Source organism: Chiloscyllium punctatum, chromosome 51, assembly GCF_047496795.1.
Source record: "Chiloscyllium punctatum isolate Juve2018m chromosome 51, sChiPun1.3, whole genome shotgun sequence".
NCBI classification, from domain to species: Eukaryota; Metazoa; Chordata; class Chondrichthyes; order Orectolobiformes; family Hemiscylliidae; genus Chiloscyllium; species Chiloscyllium punctatum.
Window position 1 is genome coordinate 53,519,152 of NC_092789.1, and position 26,166 is coordinate 53,545,317.

At 54.5% G+C, this 26,166-nt stretch overlaps 1 protein-coding gene across 1 annotated transcript in view; it reads left to right on the forward strand.

The window, feature by feature from the left end:
- The first annotated feature begins 12,809 nt into the window (after positions 1 to 12,809).
- The window catches only part of LOC140470488 (cardiotrophin-2-like), a 30,903-nt gene continuing 17,546 nt past the window's right edge, over positions 12,810 to 26,166 (forward strand). Inside the window, exon 1 of the mRNA XM_072566597.1 lies at positions 12,810 to 12,907. The gene's annotated coding sequence lies outside the window, so the exon portion shown is untranslated. The remainder of the gene's footprint in view (positions 12,908 to 26,166) is intronic.

Below are 26,166 nucleotides of genomic sequence, written 5' to 3' on the forward strand. Positions count from 1 at the left end.
CGAGGGATTCCAATTATCCCAAGTGACAATGTTAGGATGGGGATCCTTGAAGTCGAAAGTATCGGAATTATATTAAAGAAGGTATTTGGATGGGTTCTCATGATTCCCTCCCACATGCTGTGGAGATAGAGGGGACATTGACAAGGACCACACTTACGTAAATGTGAAGGAACAGGCCATACAATGGCATTCCCACCGCCTGTCATTAACGAATTCGGCTCCTCTCACATCAAGCTGTAGCCCTAACCGCACTCACCTTGATATATCTCGGGATCCCGGTGGTTAGGATTGCAGGCTGTAACAGATGGGTCCGATCATGGTGAATAATGCCTGGACACACCCCCAGGGACTGGTAGGTAGATGGAACTCCCCGGGTGATCACCTTAGTTTCATTCATTTGCAGTGTTTGAGTGTTCCTGGCTGGGCCCAGTATTGATTGCCTGTCCGTCGCTGCTCGGGAGCTGGTTTTGGTGGTGAGCTGCCTCCTTGAACTGTTGCAGGTGGTGGACCCACAATGTCCTTCGGGAAGGAATTCCTGGAGTTTGAGCCAGGAGGTCTCATTCCCTTGCATTTATTCTGCTCACTGGATGTTGGCTATGCAGCACAATTCTGTATGGATTCTCAGGACGGAATATGTTTTGTCGATACAGTTCGGAGAGCCACAGTCACTCAGTGGTTAGCACTGTCACCTCACAGTGCCAGAGACCTGGGTTTGATTCCACTCCTGAGTGACTGTCTGTGTGGAGTTTGTACATTCTCCCTCCATCTGTATGGGTTTTCTCCCACTGTTCAATGGTGGGCATTTTGGACAGATTGCCGGTAGTGTCGAGGGATATTCAGGTGAGCTGGATTAGCCATGGGAAATGTAGGGTTTTAGGGATATCATCAGGGGATGGATCTGAGTTGGATTCTCTTCAGAGGGTCATTGTGGACTCGATGGGCTGAAGGGCCTGTTTCTGCTCTGTCGGGATTCTAAGGTATCACTTATCAACCATATGACAATCGGTTTGACCAATGTACAAAATGGTTTTCGCTCAAACAGCAGGCTACTCTGACAACAAACATAACCAGCTTTTAAAATTAGGTTTGTAATTCATTGTAGAAGCTTCTTTCTATTCAAAAGACTGGGTGGGGGATGGGGATTGGGTGAAATGTTCCTGCCTCCTTGTTAAAACACAGATAGACAGACAAGAGATGCTGGGTATATTGGACAAGTTATACTCCCAAATCACAAAAGCCAGACAGCAGCCAGATGGTTATCCCATCAGCATAATGTCAAAGGCAACAGTTCCCCTGGGCAGACATATCCCTAATAACGTCTCCACTAAACAAAGGAGGGCCCAGACAGGAAGGTACCGGGTCCTGCTACACAAAGAAACTAACAGGAACAAGCCATCCAAATGATTAGCAACGCTTCAAACTATTAACTGATTCTCCGAATTGGCCAGAAGTATAGAAAGTTCTGGGAAACCATCCGGAAATGAACAAAACCAGGGATCACCTGCAGACTGATCTCTTGAATTTTCTGGAGGCTTTCTGAGGTGACCAACATGGCAAGGGACAGAGACCAGCTCAACATCCAGAGAGAGGGAGAGAGAGAGGGAGAGAGAGACAAGCTGAAGGAAACCTCAGGAGCATGGGAGAGAGGGAGTGTGAAAAACCATTGAGAGAGAGAGAGAGAGCTGGAACCAACTGGAATACTGAGTGTCACCCCTTCAGTCTGTCCATGCTTTAACGCCTGTTTGTCTCAGTCTGACTTCCCCTTCTCTCTTTGTCCTTCTCTCTCCCTGTCTGTCTCTTTCTCTCAATCTGCCTTTCTCTCACACCCTCCCTCTCACTGTCTGTCTCTTCCCCTTCTTTCTCTCATCCCCCTTCCCCACCCCCCCTCGCTCTCCGGCTCTCTCTCTTTTTCTCACCCTCCCTTTCTCTTTTTCTTTCTTTCACAACAGAAAGTGCTCACCCAATTTTGACCACCCCTTAAAAATATTTGCCCCACATTTTAACTCTCCTCCCAAATTTAATCCCTTCCCCAAATACCTCCCCTCGCAAATACCTACCTGACCCACTGCGTCCCCAACAAATATTTTGCTGCCACCTCCCCCAACATTGCTGTGTGCCCCCCTCCCAGGGGCATAGGGAGTTGAGTGGAAAACTGTGGAGCTGGAAAAGCACAGTAAGTCTGGCCAGAACCATCGACTCTCCTCACTGACCCGCTGTGATTCCCCAACTCCACACTTTGTAACTCTGACCCTCCACCAATACCAGGGAGTCTGTGTCCATCTGAGTGAGTGTGTCTGGGAGTAAGTGACTGAGAGTCTGTGTCCATCTGAGTGAGTGTGTCTGGGAGTAAGTGACTGAGAGTCTGTGTCCATCTGAGTGAGTGTGTCTGGGAGTAAGTGACTGAGAGTCTGTGTCCATCTGAGTGAGTGTGTCTGGGAGTAAGTGACTGAGAGTCTGTGTCCATCTGAGTGAGTGTGTCTGGGAGTAAGTGACTGAGTGTCTGTGTCCATCTGTGTGAGTGTGTCTGGGAGTAAGTGACTGAGAGTCTGTGTCCATCTGAGTGAGTGTGTCTGGGAGTAAGTGACTGAGAGTCTGTGTCCATCTGAGTGAGTGTGTCTGGGAGTAAGGGACTGAGAGTCTGTGTCCATCTGAGTGAGTGTGTCTGGGAGTAAGTGACTGAGAGTCTGTGTCCATCTGAGTGAGTGTGTCTGGGAGTAAGGGACTGAGAGTCTGTGTCCATCTGAGTGAGTGTGTCTGGGAGTAAGTGACTGAGAGTCTGTGTCCATCTGAGTGAGTGTGTCTGGGAGTAAGTGACTGAGAGTCTGTGTCCATCTGAGTGAGTGTGTCTGGGAGTAAGTGACTGAGAGTCTGTGTCCATCTGAGTGAGTGTGTCTGGGAGTAAGTGACTGAGAGTCTGTGTCCATCTGAGTGAGTGTGTCTGGGAGTAAGGGACTGAGAGTCTGTGTCCATCTGAGTGAGTGTGTCTGGGAGTAAGGGACTGAGAGTCTGTGTCCATCTGAGTGAGTGTGTCTGGGAGTAAGTGACTGAGAGTCTGTGTCCATCTGAGTGAGTGTGTCTGGGAGTAAGTGACTGAGAGTCTGTGTCCATCTGAGTGAGTGTGTCTGGGAGTAAGGGACTGAGAGTCTGTGTCCATCTGAGTGAGTGTGTCTGGGAGTAAGGGACTGAGAGTCTGTGTCCATCTGAGTGAGTGTGTCTGGGAGTAAGTGACTGAGAGTCTGTGTCCATCTGAGTGAGTGTGTCTGGGAGTAAGTGACTGAGAGTCTGTGTCCATCTGAGTGAGTGTGTCTGGGAGTAAGTGACTGAGAGTCTGTGTCCATCTGAGTGAGTGTGTCTGGGAGTAAGTGACTGAGAGTCTGTGTCCATCTGAGTGAGTGTGTCTGGGAGTAAGGGACTGAGAGTCTGTGTCCATCTGAGTGAGTGTGTCTGGGAGTAAGTGACTGAGAGTCTGTGTCCATCTGAGTGAGTGTGTCTGGGAGTAAGTGACTGAGAGTCTGTGTCCATCTGAGTGAGTGTGTCTGGGAGTAAGTGACTGAGAGTCTGTGTCCATCTGAGTGAGTGTGTCTGGGAGTAAGTGACTGAGAGTCTGTGTCCATCTGAGTGAGTGTGTCTGGGAGTAAGGGACTGAGAGTCTGTGTCCATCTGAGTGAGTGTGTCTCTGAGTAAGTGACTGAGTGTCTGTGTCCATCTGAGTGAGTGTGTCTGGGAGTAAGTGACTGAGAGTCTGTGTCCATCTGAGTGAGTGTGTCTGGGAGTAAGGGACTGAGAGTCTGTGTCCATCTGAGTGAGTGTGTCTGGGAGTAAGTGACTGAGAGTCTGTGTCACTCTGAGTGAGTGTGTCTGGGAGTAAGTGACTGAGAGTCTGTGTCCATCTGAGTGAGTGTGTCTCTGAGTAAGTGACTGAGAGTCTGTGTCCATCTGAGTGAGTGTGTCTGGGAGTAAGTGACTGAGAGTCTGTGTCCATCTGAGTGAGTGTGTCTGGGAGTAAGGGACTGAGAGTCTGTGTCCATCTGAGTGAGTGTGTCTGGGAGTAAGGGACTGAGAGTCTGTGTCCATCTGAGTGAGTGTGTCTGGGAGTAAGTGACTGAGAGTCTGTGTCCATCTGAGTGAGTGTGTCTGGGAGTAAGTGACTGAGAGTCTGTGTCCATCTGAGTGAGTGTGTCTGGGAGTAAGTGACTGAGAGTCTGTGTCCATCTGAGTGAGTGTGTCGGGGAGTAAGTGACTGAGAGTCTGTGTCCATCTGAGTGAGTGTATCTGGGAGTAAGGGACTGAGAGTCTGTGTCCATCTGAGTGAGTGTGTCTGGGAGTAAGTGACTGAGAGTCTGTGTCCATCTGAGTGAGTGTGTCTGGGAGTAAGGGACTGAGAGTCTGTGTCCATCTGTGTGAGTGTGTCTGGGAGTAAGTGACTGAGAGTCTGTGTCCATCTGAGTGAGTGTGACTGGGAGTAAGTGACTGAGAGACTGTGTCCATCTGAGTGAGTGTGTCTGGGAGTAAGGGACTGAGAGTCTGTGTCCATCTGAGTGAGTGTGTCTCTGAGTAAGTGACTGAGAGCCTGTGTCCATCTGAGTGAGTGTGTCTGGGAGTAAGGGACTGAGAGTCTGTGTCCATCTGTGTGAGTGTGTCTCTGAGTAAGTGACTGAGAGTCTGTGTCCATCTGAGTGAGTGTGTCTGGGAGTAAGTGACTGAGAGTCTGTGTCCATCTGAGTGAGTGTGTCTGGGAGTAAGTGACTGAGAGACTGTGTCCATCTGAGTGAGTGTGTCTGGGAGTAAGGGACTGAGAGTCTGTGTCCATCTGAGTGAGTGTGTCTGGGAGTAAGTGACTGAGAGTCTGTGTCCATCTGAGTGAGTGTGTCTGGGAGTAAGTGACTGAGAGTCTGTGTCCATCTGAGTGAGTGTGTCTGGGAGTAAGTGACTGAGAGTCTGTGTCCATCTGAGTGAGTGTGTCTGGGAGTAAGGGACTGAGAGTCTGTGTCCATCTGAGTGAGTGTGTCTGGGAGTAAGTGACTGAGAGTCGGTGTCCATCTGAGTGAGTGTGTCTGGGAGTAAGTGACTGAGAGTCTGTGTCCATCTGAGTGAGTGTGTCTGGGAGTAAGTGACTGAGAGTCTGTGTCCATCTGTGTGAGTGTGACTGGGAGTAAGTGACTGAGAGTCTGTGTCCATCTGAGTTAGTGTGTCTGGGAGTAAGTGACTGAGAGTCTGTGTCCATCTGAGTGAGTGTGTCTGGGAGTAAGTGACTGAGAGTCTGTGTCCATCTGAGTGAGTGTGTCTGGGAGTAAGTGACTGAGAGTCTGTGTCCATCTGAGTGAGTATGTCTGGGAGTAAGGGACTGAGAGTCTGTGTCCATCTGAGTGAGTGTGTCTCTGAGTAAGTGACTGAGAGTCTGTGTCCATCTGAGTGAGTATGTCTGGGAGTAAGGGACTGAGAGTCTGTGTCCATCTGAGTGAGTGTGTCTGGGAGTAAGTGACTGAGAGTCTGTCTCCATCTGAGTGAGTGTGTCTGGGAGTAAGTGACTGAGAGTCTGTGTCCATCTGAGTGAGTATGTCTGGGAGTAAGGGACTGAGAGTCTGTGTCCATCTGAGTGAGTGTGTCTGGGAGTAAGTGACTGAGAGTCTGTGTCCATCTGAGTGAGTGTGTCTGGGAGTAAGTGACTGAGAGTCTGTGTCCATCTGAGTGAGTGTGTCGGGGAGTAAGTGACTGAGAGTCTGTGTCCATCTGAGTGAGTGTGTCTGGGAGTAAGTGACTGAGAGTCTGTGTCCATCTGAGTGAGTGTGTCTGGGAGTAAGTGACTGAGAGTCTGTGTCCATCTGAGTGAGTGTGTCTGGGAGTAAGGGACTGAGAGTCTGTGTCCATCTGTGTGAGTGTGTCTGGGAGTAAGTGACTGAGAGTCTGTGTCCATCTGTGTGAGTGTGTCTGGGAGTAAGTGACTGAGAGTCTGTGTCCATCTGAGTGAGTGTGTCTGGGAGTAAGGGACTGAGAGTCTGTGTCCATCTGAGTGAGTGTGTCTGGGAGTAAGTGACTGAGAGTCTGTGTCCATCTGAGTGAGTGTGACTGGGAGTAAGTGACTGAGAGACTGTGTCCATCTGAGTGAGTGTGTCTGGGAGTAAGGGACTGAGAGTCTGTGTCCATCTGAGTGAGTGTGTCTCTGAGTAAGTGACTGAGAGCCTGTGTCCATCTGAGTGAGTGTGTCTGGGAGTAAGGGACTGAGAGTCTGTGTCCATCTGTGTGAGTGTGTCTCTGAGTAAGTGACTGAGAGTCTGTGTCCATCTGAGTGAGTGTGTCTGGGAGTAAGTGACTGAGAGTCTGTGTCCATCTGAGTGAATGTGTCTGGGAGTAAGGGACTGAGAGTCTGTGTCCATCTGAGTGAGTGTGTCTGGGAGTAAGTGACTGAGAGTCTGTGTCCATCTGAGTGAGTGTGTCTGGGAGTAAGTGACTGAGAGTCTGTGTCCATCTGAGTGAGTGTGTCTGGGAGTAAGTGACTGAGAGTCTGTGTCCATCTGAGTGAGTGTGTCTGGGAGTAAGGGACTGAGAGTCTGTGTCCATCTGAGTGAGTGTGTCTGGGAGTAAGTGACTGAGAGTCTGTGTCCATCTGAGTGAGTGTGTCTGGGAGTAAGTGACTGAGAGACTGTGTCCATCTGAGTGAGTGTGTCTGGGAGTAAGGGACTGAGAGTCTGTGTCCATCTGAGTGAGTGTGTCTGGGAGTAAGTGACTGAGAGTCTGTGTCCATCTGAGTGAGTGTGTCTGGGAGTAAGTGACTGAGAGTCTGTGTCCATCTGAGTGAGTGTGTCTGGGAGTAAGTGACTGAGAGTCTGTGTCCATCTGAGTGAGTGTGTCTGGGAGTAAGGGACTGAGAGTCTGTGTCCATCTGAGTGAGTGTGTCTGGGAGTAAGTGACTGAGAGTCGGTGTCCATCTGAGTGAGTGTGTCTGGGAGTAAGTGACTGAGAGTCTGTGTCCATCTGAGTGAGTGTGTCTGGGAGTAAGTGACTGAGAGTCTGTGTCCATCTGTGTGAGTGTGACTGGGAGTAAGTGACTGAGAGTCTGTGTCCATCTGAGTGAGTGTGTCTGGGAGTAAGTGACTGAGAGTCTGTGTCCATCTGAGTGAGTGTGTCTGGGAGTAAGTGACTGAGAGTCTGTGTCCATCTGAGTGAGTGTGTCTCGGAGTAAGTGACTGAGAGTCTGTGTCCATCTGAGTGAGTATGTCTGGGAGTAAGGGACTGAGAGTCTGTGTCCATCTGAGTGAGTGTGTCTCTGAGTAAGTGACTGAGAGTCTGTGTCCATCTGAGTGAGTATGTCTGGGAGTAAGGGACTGAGAGTCTGTGTCCATCTGAGTGAGTGTGTCTCTGAGTAAGTGACTGAGAGTCTGTGTCCATCTGAGTGAGTGTGTCTGGGAGTAAGTGACTGAGAGTCTGTGTCCATCTGAGTGAGTGTGTCTCTGAGTAAGTGACTGAGAGTCTGTGTCCATCTGAGTGAGTATGTCTGGGAGTAAGGGACTGAGAGTCTGTGTCCATCTGAGTGAGTGTGTCTCTGAGTAAGTGACTGAGAGTCTGTGTCCATCTGAGTGAGTATGTCTGGGAGTAAGGGACTGAGAGTCTGTGTCCATCTGAGTGAGTGTGTCTCTGAGTAAGTGACTGAGAGTCTGTGTCCATCTGAGTGAGTGTGTCTGGGAGTAAGGGACTGAGAGTCTGTGTCCATCTGAGTGAGTGTGTCTGGGAGTAAGTGACTGAGAGTCTGTGTCCATCTGAGTGAGTGTGTCTGGGAGTAAGTGACTGAGAGTCTGTCTCCATCTGAGTGAGTGTGTCTGGGAGTAAGTGACTGAGAGTCTGTGTCCATCTGAGTGAGTGTGTCTGGGAGTAAGTGACTGAGAGTCTGTGTCCATCTGAGTGAGTGTGTCTGGGAGTAAGGGACTGAGAGTCTGTGTCCATCTGAGTGAGTGTGTCTGGGAGTAAGTGACTGAGAGTCTGTCTCCATCTGAGTGAGTGTGTCTGGGAGTAAGTGACTGAGAGTCTGTGTCCATCTGAGTGAGTGTGTCTGGGAGTAAGTGACTGAGAGTCTGTGTCCATCTGAGTGAGTGTGTCTGGGAGTAAGTGACTGAGAGTCTGTGTCCATCTGAGTGAGTGTGTCTGGGAGTAAGTGACTGAGAGTCTGTGTCCATCTGAGTGAGTGTGTCTGGGAGTAAGTGACTGAGAGTCTGTGTCCATCTGAGTGAGTGTGTCTGGGAGTAAGTGACTGAGAGTCTGTGTCCATCTGAGTGAGTGTGTCTGGGAGTAAGTGACTGAGAGTCTGTGTCCATCTGAGTGAGTGTGTCTGGGAGTAAGGGACTGAGAGTCTGTGTCCATCTGAGTGAGTGTATCTGGGAGTAAGGGACTGAGAGTCTGTGTCCATCTGTGTGAGTGTGTCTGGGAGTAAGTGACTGAGAGTCTGTGTCCATCTGAGTGAGTGTGTCTGGGAGTAAGTGACTGAGAGTCTGTGTCCATCTGAGTGAGTGTGTCTGGGAGTAAGTGACTGAGAGTCTGTGTCCATCTGAGTGAGTGTGTCTGGGAGTAAGTGACTGAGAGTCTGTGTCCATCTGAGTGAGTGTGTCTGGGAGTAAGTGACTGAGAGTCTGTGTCCATCTGAGTGAGTGTGTCTGGGAGTAAGTGACTGAGAGTCTGTGTCCATCTGAGTGAGTGTGTCTGGGAGTAAGTGACTGAGAGTCTGTGTCCATCTGAGTGAGTGTGTCTGGGAGTAAGGGACTGAGAGTCTGTGTCCATCTGAGTGAGTGTGTCTGGGAGTAAGTGACTGAGAGTCTGTGTCCATCTGAGTGAGTGTGTCTGGGAGTAAGTGACTGAGAGTCTGTGTCCATCTGAGTGAGTGTGTCTGGGAGTAAGGGACTGAGAGTCTGTGTCCATCTGAGTGAGTGTGTCTGGGAGTAAGTGACTGAGAGTCGGTGTCCATCTGAGTGAGTGTGTCTGGGAGTAAGTGACTGAGAGTCTGTGTCCATCTGAGTGAGTGTGTCTGGGAGTAAGTGACTGAGAGTCTGTGTCCATCTGTGTGAGTGTGACTGGGAGTAAGTGACTGAGAGTCTGTGTCCATCTGAGTGAGTGTGTCTGGGAGTAAGTGACTGAGAGTCTGTGTCCATCTGAGTGAGTGTGTCTGGGAGTAAGTGACTGAGAGTCTGTGTCCATCTGAGTGAGTGTGTCTCGGAGTAAGTGACTGAGAGTCTGTGTCCATCTGAGTGAGTATGTCTGGGAGTAAGGGACTGAGAGTCTGTGTCCATCTGAGTGAGTGTGTCTCTGAGTAAGTGACTGAGAGTCTGTGTCCATCTGAGTGAGTATGTCTGGGAGTAAGGGACTGAGAGTCTGTGTCCATCTGAGTGAGTGTGTCTCTGAGTAAGTGACTGAGAGTCTGTGTCCATCTGAGTGAGTGTGTCTGGGAGTAAGTGACTGAGAGTCTGTGTCCATCTGAGTGAGTGTGTCTCTGAGTAAGTGACTGAGAGTCTGTGTCCATCTGAGTGAGTATGTCTGGGAGTAAGGGACTGAGAGTCTGTGTCCATCTGAGTGAGTGTGTCTCTGAGTAAGTGACTGAGAGTCTGTGTCCATCTGAGTGAGTATGTCTGGGAGTAAGGGACTGAGAGTCTGTGTCCATCTGAGTGAGTGTGTCTCTGAGTAAGTGACTGAGAGTCTGTGTCCATCTGAGTGAGTGTGTCTGGGAGTAAGGGACTGAGAGTCTGTGTCCATCTGAGTGAGTGTGTCTGGGAGTAAGTGACTGAGAGTCTGTGTCCATCTGAGTGAGTGTGTCTGGGAGTAAGTGACTGAGAGTCTGTCTCCATCTGAGTGAGTGTGTCTGGGAGTAAGTGACTGAGAGTCTGTGTCCATCTGAGTGAGTGTGTCTGGGAGTAAGTGACTGAGAGTCTGTGTCCATCTGAGTGAGTGTGTCTGGGAGTAAGGGACTGAGAGTCTGTGTCCATCTGAGTGAGTGTGTCTGGGAGTAAGTGACTGAGAGTCTGTCTCCATCTGAGTGAGTGTGTCTGGGAGTAAGTGACTGAGAGTCTGTGTCCATCTGAGTGAGTGTGTCTGGGAGTAAGTGACTGAGAGTCTGTGTCCATCTGAGTGAGTGTGTCTGGGAGTAAGTGACTGAGAGTCTGTGTCCATCTGAGTGAGTGTGTCTGGGAGTAAGTGACTGAGAGTCTGTGTCCATCTGAGTGAGTGTGTCTGGGAGTAAGTGACTGAGAGTCTGTGTCCATCTGAGTGAGTGTGTCTGGGAGTAAGTGACTGAGAGTCTGTGTCCATCTGAGTGAGTGTGTCTGGGAGTAAGTGACTGAGAGTCTGTGTCCATCTGAGTGAGTGTGTCTGGGAGTAAGGGACTGAGAGTCTGTGTCCATCTGAGTGAGTGTATCTGGGAGTAAGGGACTGAGAGTCTGTGTCCATCTGTGTGAGTGTGTCTGGGAGTAAGTGACTGAGAGTCTGTGTCCATCTGAGTGAGTGTGTCTGGGAGTAAGTGACTGAGAGTCTGTGTCCATCTGAGTGAGTGTGTCTGGGAGTAAGTGACTGAGAGTCTGTGTCCATCTGAGTGAGTGTGTCTGGGAGTAAGTGACTGAGAGTCTGTGTCCATCTGAGTGAGTGTGTCTGGGAGTAAGTGACTGAGAGTCTGTGTCCATCTGAGTGAGTGTGTCTGGGAGTAAGTGACTGAGAGTCTGTGTCCATCTGAGTGAGTGTGTCTGGGAGTAAGTGACTGAGAGTCTGTGTCCATCTGAGTGAGTGTGTCTGGGAGTAAGGGACTGAGAGTCTGTGTCCATCTGAGTGAGTGTGTCTGGGAGTAAGTGACTGAGAGTCTGTGTCCATCTGAGTGAGTGTGTCTGGGAGTAAGGGACTGAGAGTCTGTGTCCATCTGAGTGAGTGTGTCTGGGAGTAAGTGACTGAGAGTCTGTGTCCATCTGAGTGAGTGTGTCTGGGAGTAAGTGACTGAGAGTCTGTGTCCATCTGAGTGAGTGTGTCTGGGAGTAAGTGACTGAGAGTCTGTGTCCATCTGAGTGAGTGTGTCTGGGAGTAAGGGACTGAGAGTCTGTGTCCATCTGAGTGAGTGTGTCTGGGAGTAAGTGACTGAGAGTCTGTGTCCATCTGAGTGAGTGTGTCTGGGAGTAAGTGACTGAGAGTCTGTGTCCATCTGAGTGAGTGTGTCTGGGAGTAAGTGACTGAGAGTCTGTGTCCATCTGAGTGAGTGTGTCTGGGAGTAAGTGACTGAGAGTCTGTGTCCATCTGAGTGAGTGTGTCTGGGAGTAAGGGACTGAGAGTCTGTGTCCATCTGAGTGAGTGTGTCTGGGAGTAAGTGACTGAGAGTCTGTGTCCATCTGAGTGAGTGTGTCTGGGAGTAAGTGACTGAGAGTCTGTGTCCATCTGAGTGAGTGTGTCTGGGAGTAAGGGACTGAGAGTCTGTGTCCATCTGAGTGAGTGTGTCTGGGAGTAAGTGACTGAGAGTCTGTGTCCATCTGAGTGAGTGTGTCTGGGAGTAAGTGACTGAGAGTCTGTGTCCATCTGAGTGAGTGTGTCTGGGAGTAAGTGACTGAGAGTCTGTGTCCATCTGAGTGAGTGTGTCTGGGAGTAAGGGACTGAGAGTCTGTGTCCATCTGAGTGAGTGTGTCTGGGAGTAAGGGACTGAGAGTCTGTGTCCATCTGAGTGAGTGTGTCTGGGAGTAAGTGACTGAGAGTCTGTGTCCATCTGTGTGAGTGTGTCTGGGAGTAAGGGACTGAGAGCTGTCCCTTTCTCTCTCAGACGTGCCCCGGTGCCGTGATATCCCGGTCCATGGTAACCCACTCCCGGCCTTTTGCCGAACTGCAGCCGTATCGTTTCCCACAACGAACCGGTGAGTGTTTTCATTCTGCTCAGTCTGACTTCACCAAGGGATTGGTGCACAACTTGGAGAGGGAACCCCCCACACACATTCACCAAGCACTGACCCTCCGACAGTGACCCCTCCCTCAGCACTGACCCTCCGACAGGGCCCATTACCTCAGCACTGACCCTCCGACAGTGCCCACTCCCTCAGCACTGACCCTCCGACAGTGCCCACTCCCTCAGCACTGACCCTCCCACAGTGCCCACTCCCTCAGCACTGACCCTCCGACAGTGCCCACTCCCTCTGCATTGACCCTCCGACAGTGCCCACTCCCTCAGCACTGACCCTCCGACAGTGCCCACTCCCTCAGCACTGACCCTCAGACAGTGCCCACTCCCTCAGCACTGACCCTCCGACAGTGCCCACTCCCTCAGCACTGACCCTCCGACAGTGCCCACTCCCTCAGCACTGACCCTCCGACAGTGTCCACTCCCTCAGCACTGACCCTCCGACAGTGCCCACTCCCTGTGCACTGACCCTCCGACAGTGCCCCCTCCCTCAGCACTGATCCCCCGACAGTGCCCCCTCCCTCAGCACTGACCCACCGACAGTGCCCACTCCCTGTGCACTGACCCTCCGACAGTGCCCCCTCCCTCAGCACTGACCCACCGACAGTGCCCACTCCCTCAGCACTGACCCTCCGACAGTGCCCCCTCCCTCAGCACTGACCCTCCGACAGTGCCCCCTCCCTCTGCACTGACCCACGTCCGAGACTGGACTCTCCGTGGAATGTTGGGGGCTGGGATATAGGGATAGATAACCTGGAATGTGATGTGCTAATCCTGCGCTGTGTCTGTCACTCTATCCCACTGCCCAGCACCTGGAATCCCCTGGGATTGGGGGATGGGGGAATGCATTGAGCTGAAAACTGCGGTGACCTGGATATCCAATCGCTGACAGTCACATTACACAGCACTTCGCCATCAGAGGCACAGAGAGAGAGAGGGAGAGAGAGAGAGAGAGGGAGAGAGAGACAGCCGCTGAGTCCACCACCAAACAGGCAGCTGCTAAACCCACAGGTATGAAATCGTTCTCAGGATCTCTCCTCCTCTCAGTCTCACTCCCTGGCCTCCTGGCTCCATCCCCTGTTGGTCTCGTTTATTCAGGTTCGATCCCATCGGGGTGATAAGAGGGAAACGCCGCCCTTATCAACACTGCAATGCTTCCTCTCGGACTGCTGGCATTCCTATCGGAATCACCAGCCCAGGGCTAAATCCGGCACTGACCCAGCATCGCACACAGTAATACGATCAGAGGGGAGCAGATCATCCGACACCATCTGTCCCCTGAGAGAGACTCAACTCCCTCACTCAGACAAACCACAGAGAGGGGGGGGGGAAGGACAGGGTATAAATCACACTGTGACCCCCCAGTCCCAGAGGGGGGGAAGGACAGGGTATAGATCACACTGTGACCCCCCAGTCCCAGAGGGGGGAAGGACAGGGTATAGATCACACTGTGACCCCAGTCCCAGAGGGGGGGGAAAGGACAGGGTATAGATCACACTGTGTACCCCCCCAGTCCCAGAGGGGGGGAAGGACAGGGTATAGATCACACTGTGTACCCCAGTCCCAGAGGGGGGGAAGGACAGGGTATAGATCACACTGAGTACCCCAGTCCCAGAGGGGGGGGAAAGGACAGGGTATAGATCACACTGAGTACCCCAGTCCCAGAGGGGGGGAAGGACAGGGTATAGATCACACTGTGTACCCCAGTCCCAGAGGGGGGGAAGGACAGGGTATAGATCACACTGTGTACCCCAGTCCCAGAGGGGGGGGAAGGACAGGGTATAGATCACACTGTGTACCCCAGTCCCAGAGGGGGGGAAGGACAGGGTATAGATCACACTGTGTACCCCAGTCCCAGAGGGGGGGAAGGACAGTGTATAGATCACACTGTGTACCCCAGTCCCAGAGGGGGGGAAGGACAGGGTATAGATCACACTGTGACCCCCCCAGTCCCAGAGGGGGGGAAGGACAGTGTATCTATCACACTGTGTACCCCAGTCCCAGAGGGGGGGGAGGACAGGGTATAGATCACACTGTGTACCCCAGTCCCAGAGGGGGGGGGGAAGGACAGGGTATAGATCACACTGTGTACCCCAGTCCCAGAGGGGGGGGAAGGACAGGGTATAGATCACACTGTGTACCCCAGTCCCAGAGGGGGGGAAGGACAGGGTATAGATCACACTGTGTACCCCAGTCCCAGAGGGGGGGAAGGACAGGGTATAGATCACACTGTGTACCCCAGTCCCAGAGGGGGGGGAAGGACAGGGTATAGATCACACTGTGTACCCCAGTCCCAGAGGGGGGGAAGGACAGGGTATAGATCACACTGTGTACCCCAGTCCCAGAGGGGGGGAAGGACAGTGTATAGATCACACTGTGTACCCCAGTCCCAGAGGGGGGGAAGGACAGGGTATAGATCACACTGTGTACCCCCCAGTCCCAGAGGGGGGGAAGGACAGGGTATAGATCACACTGTGTACCCCAGTCCCAGAGGGGGGGGGGAAGGACAGGGTATAGATCACACTGTGTACCCCCCAGTCCCAGAGGGGGGGAAGGACAGGGTATAGATCACACTGTGTACCCCAGTCCCAGAGGGGGGGAAGGACAGGGTATAGATCACACTGTGTACCCCAGTCCCAGAGGGGGGGGAAGGACAGGGTATAGATCACACTGTGTACCCCCCAGTCCCAGAGGGGGGGAAGGACAGTGTATCTATCACACTGTGTACCCCAGTCCCAGAGGGGGGGAAGGACAGGGTATAGATCACACTGTGTACCCCAGTCCCAGAGGGGGGGAAGGACAGGGTATAGATCACACTGTGTACCCCAGTCCCAGAGGGGGGGAAGGACAGGGTATAGATCACACTGTGTACCCCCCAGTCCCAGAGGGGGGGAAGGACAGTGTATCTATCACACTGTGACCCCAGTCCCAGAGGTGGGGAAGGACAGGGTATAGATCACACTGTGTACCCCAGTCCCAGAGGGGGGGGGGGGAAGGACAGGGTATAGATCACACTGTGTACCCCAGTCCCAGAGGGGGGGAAGGACAGGGTATAGATCACACTGTGTACCCCAGTCCCAGAGGGGGGGAAGGACAGGGTATAGATCACACTGTGACCCCAGTCCCAGAGGTGGGGAAGGACAGGGTATAGATCACACTGTGTACCCCAGTCCCAGAGGGTGGGGAAGGACAGGGTATAGATCACACTGTGTACCCCCCAGTCCCAGAGGGGGGGAAGGACAGTGTATAGATCACACTGTGTACCCCAGTCCCAGAGGGGGGGAAGGACAGGGTATAGATCACACTGTGTACCCCCCAGTCCCAGAGGGGGGGAAGGACAGGGTATAGATCACACTGTGTACCCCCCAGTCCCAGAGGGGGGGAAGGACAGGGTATAGATCACACTGTGTACCCCAGTCCCAGAGGGGGGGGGGAAGGACCGGGTATAGATCACACTGTGTACCCCAGTCCCAGAGGGGGGGAAGGACAGTGTATAGATCACACTGTGTACCCCAGTCCCAGAGGGGGGGAAGGACAGGGTATAGATCACACTGTGTACCCCAGTCCCAGAGGGGGGGGAAGGACAGGGTATAGATCACACTGTGTACCCCAGTCCCAGAGGGGGGGGAAGGACAGGGTATAGATCACACTGTGACCCCCCAGTCCCAGAGGGGGGGAAGGACAGGGTATAGATCACACTGTGTACCCCAGTCCCAGAGGGGGGGAAGGACAGGGTATCGATCACACTGTGTACCCCAGTCCCAGAGGGGGGGGAAGGACAGGGTATAGATCACACTGTGTACCCCAGTCCCAGAGGGGGGGGAAGGACAGGGTATAGATCACACTGTGACCCCCCAGTCCAAGAGGGGGGGGGAAGGACAGGGTATAGATCACACTGTGTACCCCCCAGTCCCAGAGGGGGGGAAGGACAGTGTATAAATCACACTGTGTACCCCAGTCCCAGAGGGGGGAAGGACAGGGTATAGATCACACTGTGTACCCCAGTCCCAGAGGGGGGGAAGGACAGGGTATAGATCACACTGTGTACCCCAGTCCCAGAGGGGGGGGGGAAGGACAGGGTATAGATCACACTGTGTACCCCAGTCCCAGAGGGGGGGGGGAAGGACAGGGTATAGATCACACTGTGTACCCCAGTCCCAGAGGGGGGAAAGGACAGGGTATAGATCACACTGTGTACCCCAGTCCCAGAGGGGGGAAAGGACAGGGTATAGATCACACTGTGTACCCCAGTCCCAGAGGGGGGGAAGGACAGGGTATAGATCACACTGTGACCCCAGTCCCAGAGGGGGGGAAGGACAGGGTATAGATCACACTGTGTACCCCAGTCCCAGAGGGGGGGAAGGACAGGGTATAGATCACACTGTGTACCCCAGTCCCAGAGGGGGGGAAGGACAGGGTATAGATCACACTGTGTACCCCAGTCCCAGAGGGGGGGAAGGACAGGGTATAGATCACACTGTGACCCCCCAGTCCCAGGGGGGGGGGAAGGACAGGGTATAGATCACACTGTGTACCCCAGTCCCAGAGGGGGGGGGGGGAAGGACAGGGTATAGATCACACTGTGTACCCCAGTCCCAGAGGGGGGGAAGGACAGGGTATAGATCACACTGTGTACCCCCCAGTCCCAGAGGGGGGGGGAAGGACAGGGTATAGATCACACTGTGTACCCCAGTCCCAGAGGGGGGAAAGGACAGGGTATAGATCACACTGTGTACCCCAGTCCCAGAGGGGGGGAAGGACAGGGTATAGATCACACTGTGTACCCCAGTCCCAGAGGGGGGGAAGGACAGAGTATATATCACACTGTGTACCCCAGTCCCAGAGGGGGGGGGAAGGACAGGGTATAGATCACACTGTGTACCCCAGTCCCAGAGGGGGGGGGAGGACAGGGTATAGATCACACTGTGTACCCCCCAGTCCCAGAGGGGGGGGAAGGACAGGGTATAGATCACACTGTGTACCCCAGTCCCAGAGGGGGGAAGGACAGTGTATCTATAACACTGTGTACCCCAGTCCCAGAGGGGGGGGAAGGACAGTGTATCTATCACACTGTGTACCCCAGTCCCAGAGGGGGGGAAGGACAGGGTATAGATCACACTGTGTACCCCAGTCCCAGAGGGGGGGAAGGACAGTGTATAGATCACACTGTGTACCCCCCAGTCCCAGAGGGGGGGGGAGGACAGGGTATAGATCACACTGTGTACCCCAGTCCCAGAGGGGGGGGGAAGGACAGGGTATAGATCACACTGTGTACCCCAGTCCCAGAGGGGGGGGGAGGACAGGGTATAGATCACACTGTGTACCCCAGTCCCAGAGGGGGGGGAAGGACAGGGTATAGATCACACTGTGACCCCCCCCAGTCCCAGAGGGGGGAAGGACAGTGTATCTATCACACTGTGTACCCCAGTCCCAGAGGGGGGGAAGGACAGGGTATAGATCACACTGTGTACCCCAGTCCCAGAGGGGGGGAAGGACAGGGTATAGATCACACTGTGTACCCCAGTCCCAGAGGGGGGGGAAGGACAGGGTATAGATCACACTGTGTACCCCAGTCCCAGAGGGGGGGGAAGGACAGGGTATAGATCACACTGTGTACCCCAGTCCCAGAGGCGGGGAAGGACAGGGTATAGATCACACTGTGTACCCCAGTCCCAGAGGGGGGGAAGGACAGGGTATAGATCACACTGTGTACCCCAGTCCCAGAGGGGGGGAAGGACAGTGTATAGATCACACTGTGTACCCCCCAGTCCCAGAGGGGGGGGGAGGACAGGGTATAGATCACACTGTGTACCCCAGTCCCAGAGGGGGGGAAGGACAGGGTATAGATCACACTGTGACCCCCCAGTCCCAGAGGGGGGGGGAGGACAGGGTATAGATCACACTGTGTACCCCAGTTCCAGAGGGGGGGAAGGACAGTGTATCTATCACACTGTGACCCCCCCCAGTCCCAGAGGGGGAAAGGACAGTGTATCTATCACACTGTGTACCCCAGTCCCAGAGGGGGGAAAGGACAGGGTATAGATCACACTGTGTACCCCAGTCGCAGAGGGGGGGGGAAGGACAGGGTATAGATCACACTGTGTACCCCAGTCCCAGAGGGGGGGGAAGGACAGGGTATAGATCACACTGTGTACCCCAGTCCCAGAGGGGGGAAAGGACAGGGTATAGATCACACTGTGTACCCCAGTCCCAGAGGGGGGGAAGGACAGGGTATAGATCACACTGTGTACCCCAGTCCCAGAGGGGGGGAAGGACAGTGTATCTATCACACTGTGTACCCCAGTCCCAGAGGGGGGGAAGGACAGGGTATAGATCACACTGTGTACCCCAGTCCCAGAGGGGGGGGAAGGACAGTGTATAGATCACACTGTGTACCCCAGTCCCAGAGGGGGGGAAGGACAGGGTATAGATCACACTGTGTACCCCAGTCCCAGAGGGGGGGAAGGACAGGGTATAGATCACACTGTGTACCCCAGTCCCAGAGGGGGGGGAAGGACAGGGTATAGATCACACTGTGTACCCCAGTCCCAGAGGGGGGGGGGAAGGACAGGGTATAGATCACACTGTGTACCCCAGTCCCAGAGGGGGGGGAAGGACAGGGTATAGATCACACTGTGTACCCCAGTCCCAGAGGGGGGGAAGGACAGGGTATAGATCACACTGTGACCCCCCCCAGTCCCAGAGGGGGGAAGGACAGGGTATAGATCACACTGTGTACCCCAGTCCCAGAGGGGGGGGGGGAAGGACAGGGTATAGATCACACTGTGTACCCCAGTCCCAGAGGGGGGGAAGGACAGGGTATAGATCACACTGTGTACCCCAGTCCCAGAGGGGGGGAAGGACAGGGTATAGATCACACTGTGTACCCCAGTCCCAGAGGGGGGGGGAAGGACAGGGTATAGATCACACTGTGTACCCCAGTCCCCGAGAGGGGGAAAGGACAGTGTATCTATCACACTGTGTACCCCAGTCCCAGAGGGGGGAAGGACAGGGTATAGATCACACTGTGTACCCCAGTCCCCGAGAGGGGGAAAGGACAGTGTATCTATCACACTGTGTACCCCAGTCCCAGAGGGGGGAAGGACAGTGTCTCTATCACACTGTGACTCCCCCCAGTCCCAGAGGGGGGAAGGACAGTGTATCTATCACACTGTGTACCCCAGTCCCAGAGGGGGGGAAGGACAGGGTATAGATCACACTGTGTACCCCAGTCCCAGAGGGGGGGAAGGACAGTGTATCTATCACACTGTGACCCCCCCAGTCCCAGAGGGGGGGAAGGACAGGGTATAGATCACACTGTGTACCCCCCCAGTCCCAGAGGGGGGGAAGGACAGTGTATCTATCACACTGTGTACCCCAGTCCCAGAGGGGGGAAAGGACAGTGTATCTATCACACTGTGTACCCCAGTCCCAGAGGGGGGAAAGGACAGTGTATCTATCACACTGTGACCCCCCCAGTCCCAGAGGGGGGAAAGGACAGTGTATCTATCACACTGTGACCCCCCCCAGTCCCAGAGGGGGGAAGGACAGTGTATCTATCACACTGTGACTCCCCCCAGTCCCAGAGGGGGGGAAGGACAGTGTATCTATCACACTGTGACTCCCCCCAGTCCCAGAGGGGGGGAAGGACAGTGTATCTATCACACTGTGACCCCCCCAGTCCCAGAGGGGGGAAAGGACAGTGTATCTATCACACTGTGTACCCCAGTCCCAGAGGGGGGGAAGGACAGTGTATAGATCACACTGTGTACCCCAGTCCCAGAGGGGGGAAAGGACAGGGTATAGATCACACTGTGTACCCCAGTCCCAGAGGGGGGAAAGGACAGTGTATCTATCACACTGTGACCCCCCCAGTCCCAGAGGGGGGAAAGGACAGTGTATCTATCACACTGTGTACCCCAGTCCCAGAGGGGGGGAAAGGACAGTGTATCTATCACACTGTGTACCCCAGTCCCAGAGGGGGGAAAGGACAGTGTATCTATCACACTGTGACCGCCCCCCAGTCCCAGAGGGGGGAAAGGACAGTGTATAGATCACACTGTGTACCCCGGTCCCAGAGGGGGGGAAGGACAGTGTATCTATCACACTGTGTACCCCAGTCCCAGAGGGGGGAAAGGACAGTGTATCTATCACACTGTGACCGCCCCCCAGTCCCAGAGGGGGGAAAGGACAGTGTATAGATCACACTGTGTACCCCGGTCCCAGAGGGGGGGAAGGACAGTGTATCTATCACACTGTGTACCCCAGTCCCAGAGGGGGGAAAGGACAGTGTATCTATCACACTGTGACCGCCCCCCAGTCCCAGAGGGGGGAAAGGACAGTGTATAGATCACACTGTGTACCCCAGTCCCAGAGGGGGGAAAGGACAGTGTATCTATCACACTGTGTACCCCAGTCCCAGAGGGGGGAAAGGACAGTGTATCTATCACACTGTGACCGCCCCCCAGTCCCAGAGGGGGGAAAGGACAGTGTATCTATCACACTGTGTACCCCAGTCCCAGAGGGGGGGAAGGACAGTGTATCTATCACACTGTGTACCCCAGTCCCAGAGGGGGGAAAGGACAGTGTATCTATCACACTGTGACCCCCCCAGTCCCAGAGGGGGGAAGGACAGTGTATCTATCACACTGTGTACCCCAGTCCCAGAGGGGGGAAAGGACAGTGTATCTATCACACTGTGACCCCCCCCAGTCCCAGAGGGGGAAAGGACAGTGTCTCTATCACACTGTGACCCCCCCAGTCCCAGTGGGGCGAAAGGACAGTGTATCTATCACACTGTGTACCCCAGTCCCAGAGGGGGGGAAGGACAGTGTATCTATCACACTGTGACCCCCCCAGTCCCAGAGGGGGGGAAGGACAGTGTATCTATCACACTGTGACCCCCCAGTCCCAGAGGGGGGAAAGGACAGTGTATCTATCACACTGTGTACCCCAGTCCCAGAGGGGGGGAAAGGACAGTGTATCTATCACACTGTGACCCCCCCCAGTCCCAGAGGGGGGAAAGGACAGTGTATCTATCACACTGTGAACCCCCCAGTCCCAGAGGGGGGAAAGGACAGTGTATCTATCACACTGTGTACCCCAATCCCAGAGGGGGGAAAGGACAGTGTATCTATCACACTGTGACACCTCAGTCCCAGAGGGGGGAAAGGACAGTGTATCTATCACACTGTGTACCCCAATCCCAGAGGGGGGAAAGGACAGTGTATCTATCACACTGTGTACCCCAATCCCAGAGGGGGGAAAGGACAGTGTATCTATCACACTGTGACCCCCCAGTCCCAGAGGGGGGAAAGGACAGTGTATCTATCACACTGTGACACCCCAGTCCCAGAGGGGGAAAGGACAGTGTATCTATCACACTGTGTACCCCAGTCCCAGAGGGGGGAAAGGACAGTGTATCTATCACACTGTGACCCCCCCCAGTCCCAGAGGGGGGAAAGGACAGTGTATCTATCACACTGTGACACCCCAGTCCCAGAGGGGGGAAAGGACAGTGTCTCTATCACACTGTGACCCCCCCCAGTCCCAGAGGGGGGAAAGGACAGTGTATCTATCACACTGTGACCCCCCAGTCCCAGAGGGGGGAAAGGACAGTGTATCTATCACACTGTGACACCCCAGTCCCAGAGGGGGAAAGGACAGTGTATCTATCACACTGTGTACCCCAGTCCCAGAGGGGGGAAAGGACAGTGTATCTATCACACTGTGACCCCCCCCAGTCCCAGAGGGGGAAAGGACAGTGTATCTATCACACTGTGACTCCCCCCAGTTCCAGAGGGGGGAAGGACAGTGTATCTATCACACTGTGTACCCCAGTCCCAGAGGGGGGAAAGGACAGTGTATCTATCACACTGTGACCCCCCCCAGTCCCAGAGGGGGAAAGGACAGTGTATCTATCACACTGTGTACCCCAGTCCCAGAGGGGGAAAGGACAGTGTATCTATCACACTGTGTACCCCAGTCCCAGAGGGGGGGAAGGACAGGGTATATATCACACTGTGACCCCCCAGTCCCAGAGGGGGGGAAGGACAGGGTATAGATCACACTGTGTACCCCAGTCCCAGAGGGGGGGAAGGACAGGGTATAGATCACACTGTGTACCCCAGTCCCAGAGGGGGGGGGGGAAGGACAGGGTATAGATCACACTGTGTACCCCAGTCCCAGAGGGGGGGAAAGGACAGGGTATAGATCACACTGTGTACCCCAGTCCCAGAGGGGGGGGAAGGACAGGGTATAGATCACACTGTGTACCCCCCCAGTCCCAGAGGGGGGAAAGGACAGTGTATCTATCACACTGTGACCCCCCCAGTCCCAGAGGGGGGAAAGGACAGTGTATCTATCACACTGTGACCCCCCCCAGTCCCAGAGGGGGGAAAGGACAGTGTATCTATCACACTGTGACCCCCCAGTCCCAGAGGGGGGAAAGGACAGTGTATCTATCACACTGTGACCCCCCCCAGTCCCAGAGGGGGGAAAGGACAGTGTATCTATCACACTGTGTACCCCAGTCCCAGAGGGGGGAAAGGACAGTGTATCTATCACACTGTGACCCCCCCAGTCCCAGAGGGGGGAAAGGACAGTGTATCTATCACACTGTGACCCCCCCCAGTCCCAGAGGGGGGGAAGGACAGGGTATAGATCACACTGTGACCCCCCCCAGTCCCAGAGGGGGGAAAGGACAGTGTATCGATCACACTGTGACCCCAGTCCCAGAGGGGGGAAAGGACAGTGTATCTATCACACTGTGACCCCCCCAGTCCCAGAGGGGGGAAAGGACAGTGTATCTATCACACTGTGTACCCCAGTCCCAGAGGGGGAAAGGACAGTGTATCTATCACACTGTGTACCCCAGTCCCAGAGGGGGGGAAGGACAGGGTATAGATCACACTGTGACACCCCAGTCCCAGAGGGGGGGAAGGACAGTGTATCTATCACACTGTGTACCCCAGTCCCAGAGGGGGGAAAGGACAGTGTATCTATCACACTGTGACCCCCCCAGTCCCAGAGGGGGGGAAGGACAGTGTATCTATCACACTGTGTACCCCCCAGTCCCAGAGGGGGGAAAGGACAGTGTATCTATCACACTGTGACCCCCCCCAGTCCCAGAGGGGGGAAAGGACAGTGTATCTATCACACTGTGACCCCCCCAGTCCCAGAGGGGGGGAAGGACAGTGTATCTATCACACTGTGACCCCCCCCAGTCCCAGAGGGGGGAAAGGACAGAGTATCTATCACACTGTGACCCCCCCCAGTCCCAGAGGGGGGAAAGGACAGTGTATCTATCACACTGTGACCCCCCCAGTCCCAGAGGGGGGGAAGGACAGTGTATCTATCACACTGTGACCCCCCCCAGTCCCAGAGGGGGGAAAGGACAGTGTATCTATCACACTGTGACCCCCCCAGTCCCAGAGGGGGGGAAGGACAGTGTATCTATCACACTGTGACCCCCCCCCAGTCCCAGAGGGGGGAAAGGACAGTGTATCTATCACACTGTGACCCCCCAGTCCCAGAGGGGGGAAAGGACAGTGTATCTATCACACTGTGACCCCCCCAGTCCCAGAGGGGGGAAAGGACAGTGTATCTATCACACTGTGACCCCCCCAGTCCCAGAGGGGGGAAAGGACAGTGTATCTATCACACTGTGTACCCCAGTCCCAGAGGGGGGAAAGGACAGTGTATCTATCACACTGTGACCCCCCCAGTCCCAGAGGGGGGAAAGGACAGTGTATCTATCACACTGTGACCCCCCCAGTCCCAGAGGGGGGAAAGGACAGTGTATCTATCACACTGTGACCCCAGTCCCAGAGGGGGGAAAGGACAGTGTATCTATCACACTGTGACCCCCCCCCAGTCCCAGAGGGGGTGAAGGACAGTGTATCTATCACACTGTGTACCCCAGTCCCAGAGGGGGGAAAGGACAGGGTATAGATCACACTGTGTACCCCAGTCCCAGAGGGGGGAAAGGACAGGGTATAGATCACACTGTGACCCCCCCAGTCCCAGAGGGGGGGAAGGACAGTGTATAGATCACACTGTGTACCCCAGTCCCAGAGGGGGGAAAGGACAGTGTCTCTATCACACTGTGTACCCCAGTCCCAGAGGGGGGGAAGGACAGTGTATCTATCACACTGTGACCCCCCCCAGTCCCAGAGGGGGTGAAGGACAGTGTATCTATCACACTGTGACCCCCCCCAGTCCCAGAGGGGGGAAAGGACAGTGTATCTATCACACTGTGTACCCCCCCAGTCCCAGAGGGGGTGAAGGACAGTGTATCTATCACACTGTGACCCCCCCCAGTCCCAGAGGGGGGAAAGGACAGTGTATAGATCACACTGTGACCCCCCCAGTCCCAGAGGGGGGAAAGGACAGTGTATCTATCACACTGTGTACCCCCCCAGTCCCAGAGGGGGGAAAGGACAGTGTATCTATCACACTGTGTACCCCAGTCCCAGAGGGGGGAAAGGACAGTGTATCTATCACACTGTGACCCCCCAGTCCCAGAGGGGGGAAAGGACAGTGTCTCTATCACACTGTGACCCCCCCAGTCCCAGAGGGGGGAAAGGACAGTGTATCGATCACACTGTGACCCCCCCAGTCCCAGAGGGGGGAAAGGACAGTGTATCTATCACACTGTGTACCCCAGTCCCAGAGGGGGGAAAGGACAGTGTATCTATCACACTGTGACCCCCCCCAGTCCCAGAGGGGGGAAAGGACAGTGTATCTATCACACTGTGTACCCCAGTCCCAGAGGGGGGAAAGGACAGTGTATCTATCACACTGTGTACCCCAGTCCCAGAGGGGGGAAAGGACAGTGTATCTATCACACTGTGACCCCCCCCCAGTCCCAGAGGGGGGAAAGGACAGTGTATCTATCACACTGTGACGCCCCCAGTCCCAGAGGGGGGAAAGGACAGTGTATCTATCACACTGTGTACCCCAGTCCCAGAGGGGGGAAAGGACAGTGTATCTATCACACTGTGACCCCCCCCAGTCCCAGAGGGGGGAAGGACAGGGTATAGATCACACTGTGTACCCCAGTCCCAGAGGGGGGGGGGGAAGGACAGTGTATCTATCACACTGTGACCCCCCAGTCCCAGAGGGGGGGGGGAAGGACAGTGTATCTATCACACTGTGTACCCCAGTCCCAGAGGGGGGGGGGAAGGACAGTGTATCTATCACACTGTGACCCCCCCAGTCCCAGAGGGGGGGAAGGACAGTGTATCTATCACACTGTGACCCCCCCAGTCCCAGAGGGGGGAAGGACAGGGTATAGATCACACTGTGTACCCCAGTCCCAGAGGGGGGGAAGGACAGGGTATAGATCACACTGTGTACCCCAGTCCCAGAGGGGGGAAAGGACAGTGTATCTATCACACTGTGTACCCCAGTCCCAGAGGGGGGAAAGGACAGTGTATCTATCACACTGTGACCCCCCCCAGTCCCAGAGGGGGGAAAGGACAGTGTATCTATCACACTGTGTACCCCAGTCCCAGAGGGGGGAAAGGACAGTGTATCTATCACACTGTGACCCCCCCCCAGTCCCAGAGGGGGGAAAGGACAGTGTATCTATCACACTGTGACGCCCCCAGTCCCAGAGGGGGGAAAGGACAGTGTATCTATCACACTGTGTACCCCAGTCCCAGAGGGGGGAAAGGACAGTGTATCTATCACACTGTGACCCCCCCCAGTCCCAGAGGGGGGAAGGACAGGGTATAGATCACACTGTGTACCCCAGTCCCAGAGGGGGGGGGGAAGGACAGTGTATCTATCACACTGTGACCCCCCCAGTCCCAGAGGGGGGGGGGAAGGACAGTGTATCTATCACACTGTGTACCCCAGTCCCAGAGGGGGGGGGGAAGGACAGTGTATCTATCACACTGTGACCCCCCCAGTCCCAGAGGGGGGAAGGACAGGGTATAGATCACACTGTGTACCCCAGTCCCAGAGGGGGGGAAGGACAGGGTATAGATCACACTGTGTACCCCAGTCCCAGAGGGGGGAAAGGACAGTGTATCTATCACACTGTGTACCCCAGTCCCAGAGGGGGGAAAGGACAGTGTATCTATCACACTGTGACCCCCCCCAGTCCCAGAGGGGGGAAAGGACAGTGTATCTATCACACTGTGACACCCCCCAGTCCCAGAGGGGGGGAAGGACAGTGTATCTATCACACTGTGACACACTGTGACCCCCCCAGTCCCAGAGGGGGGGAAGGACAGTGTATCTATCACACTGTGACCCCCCCA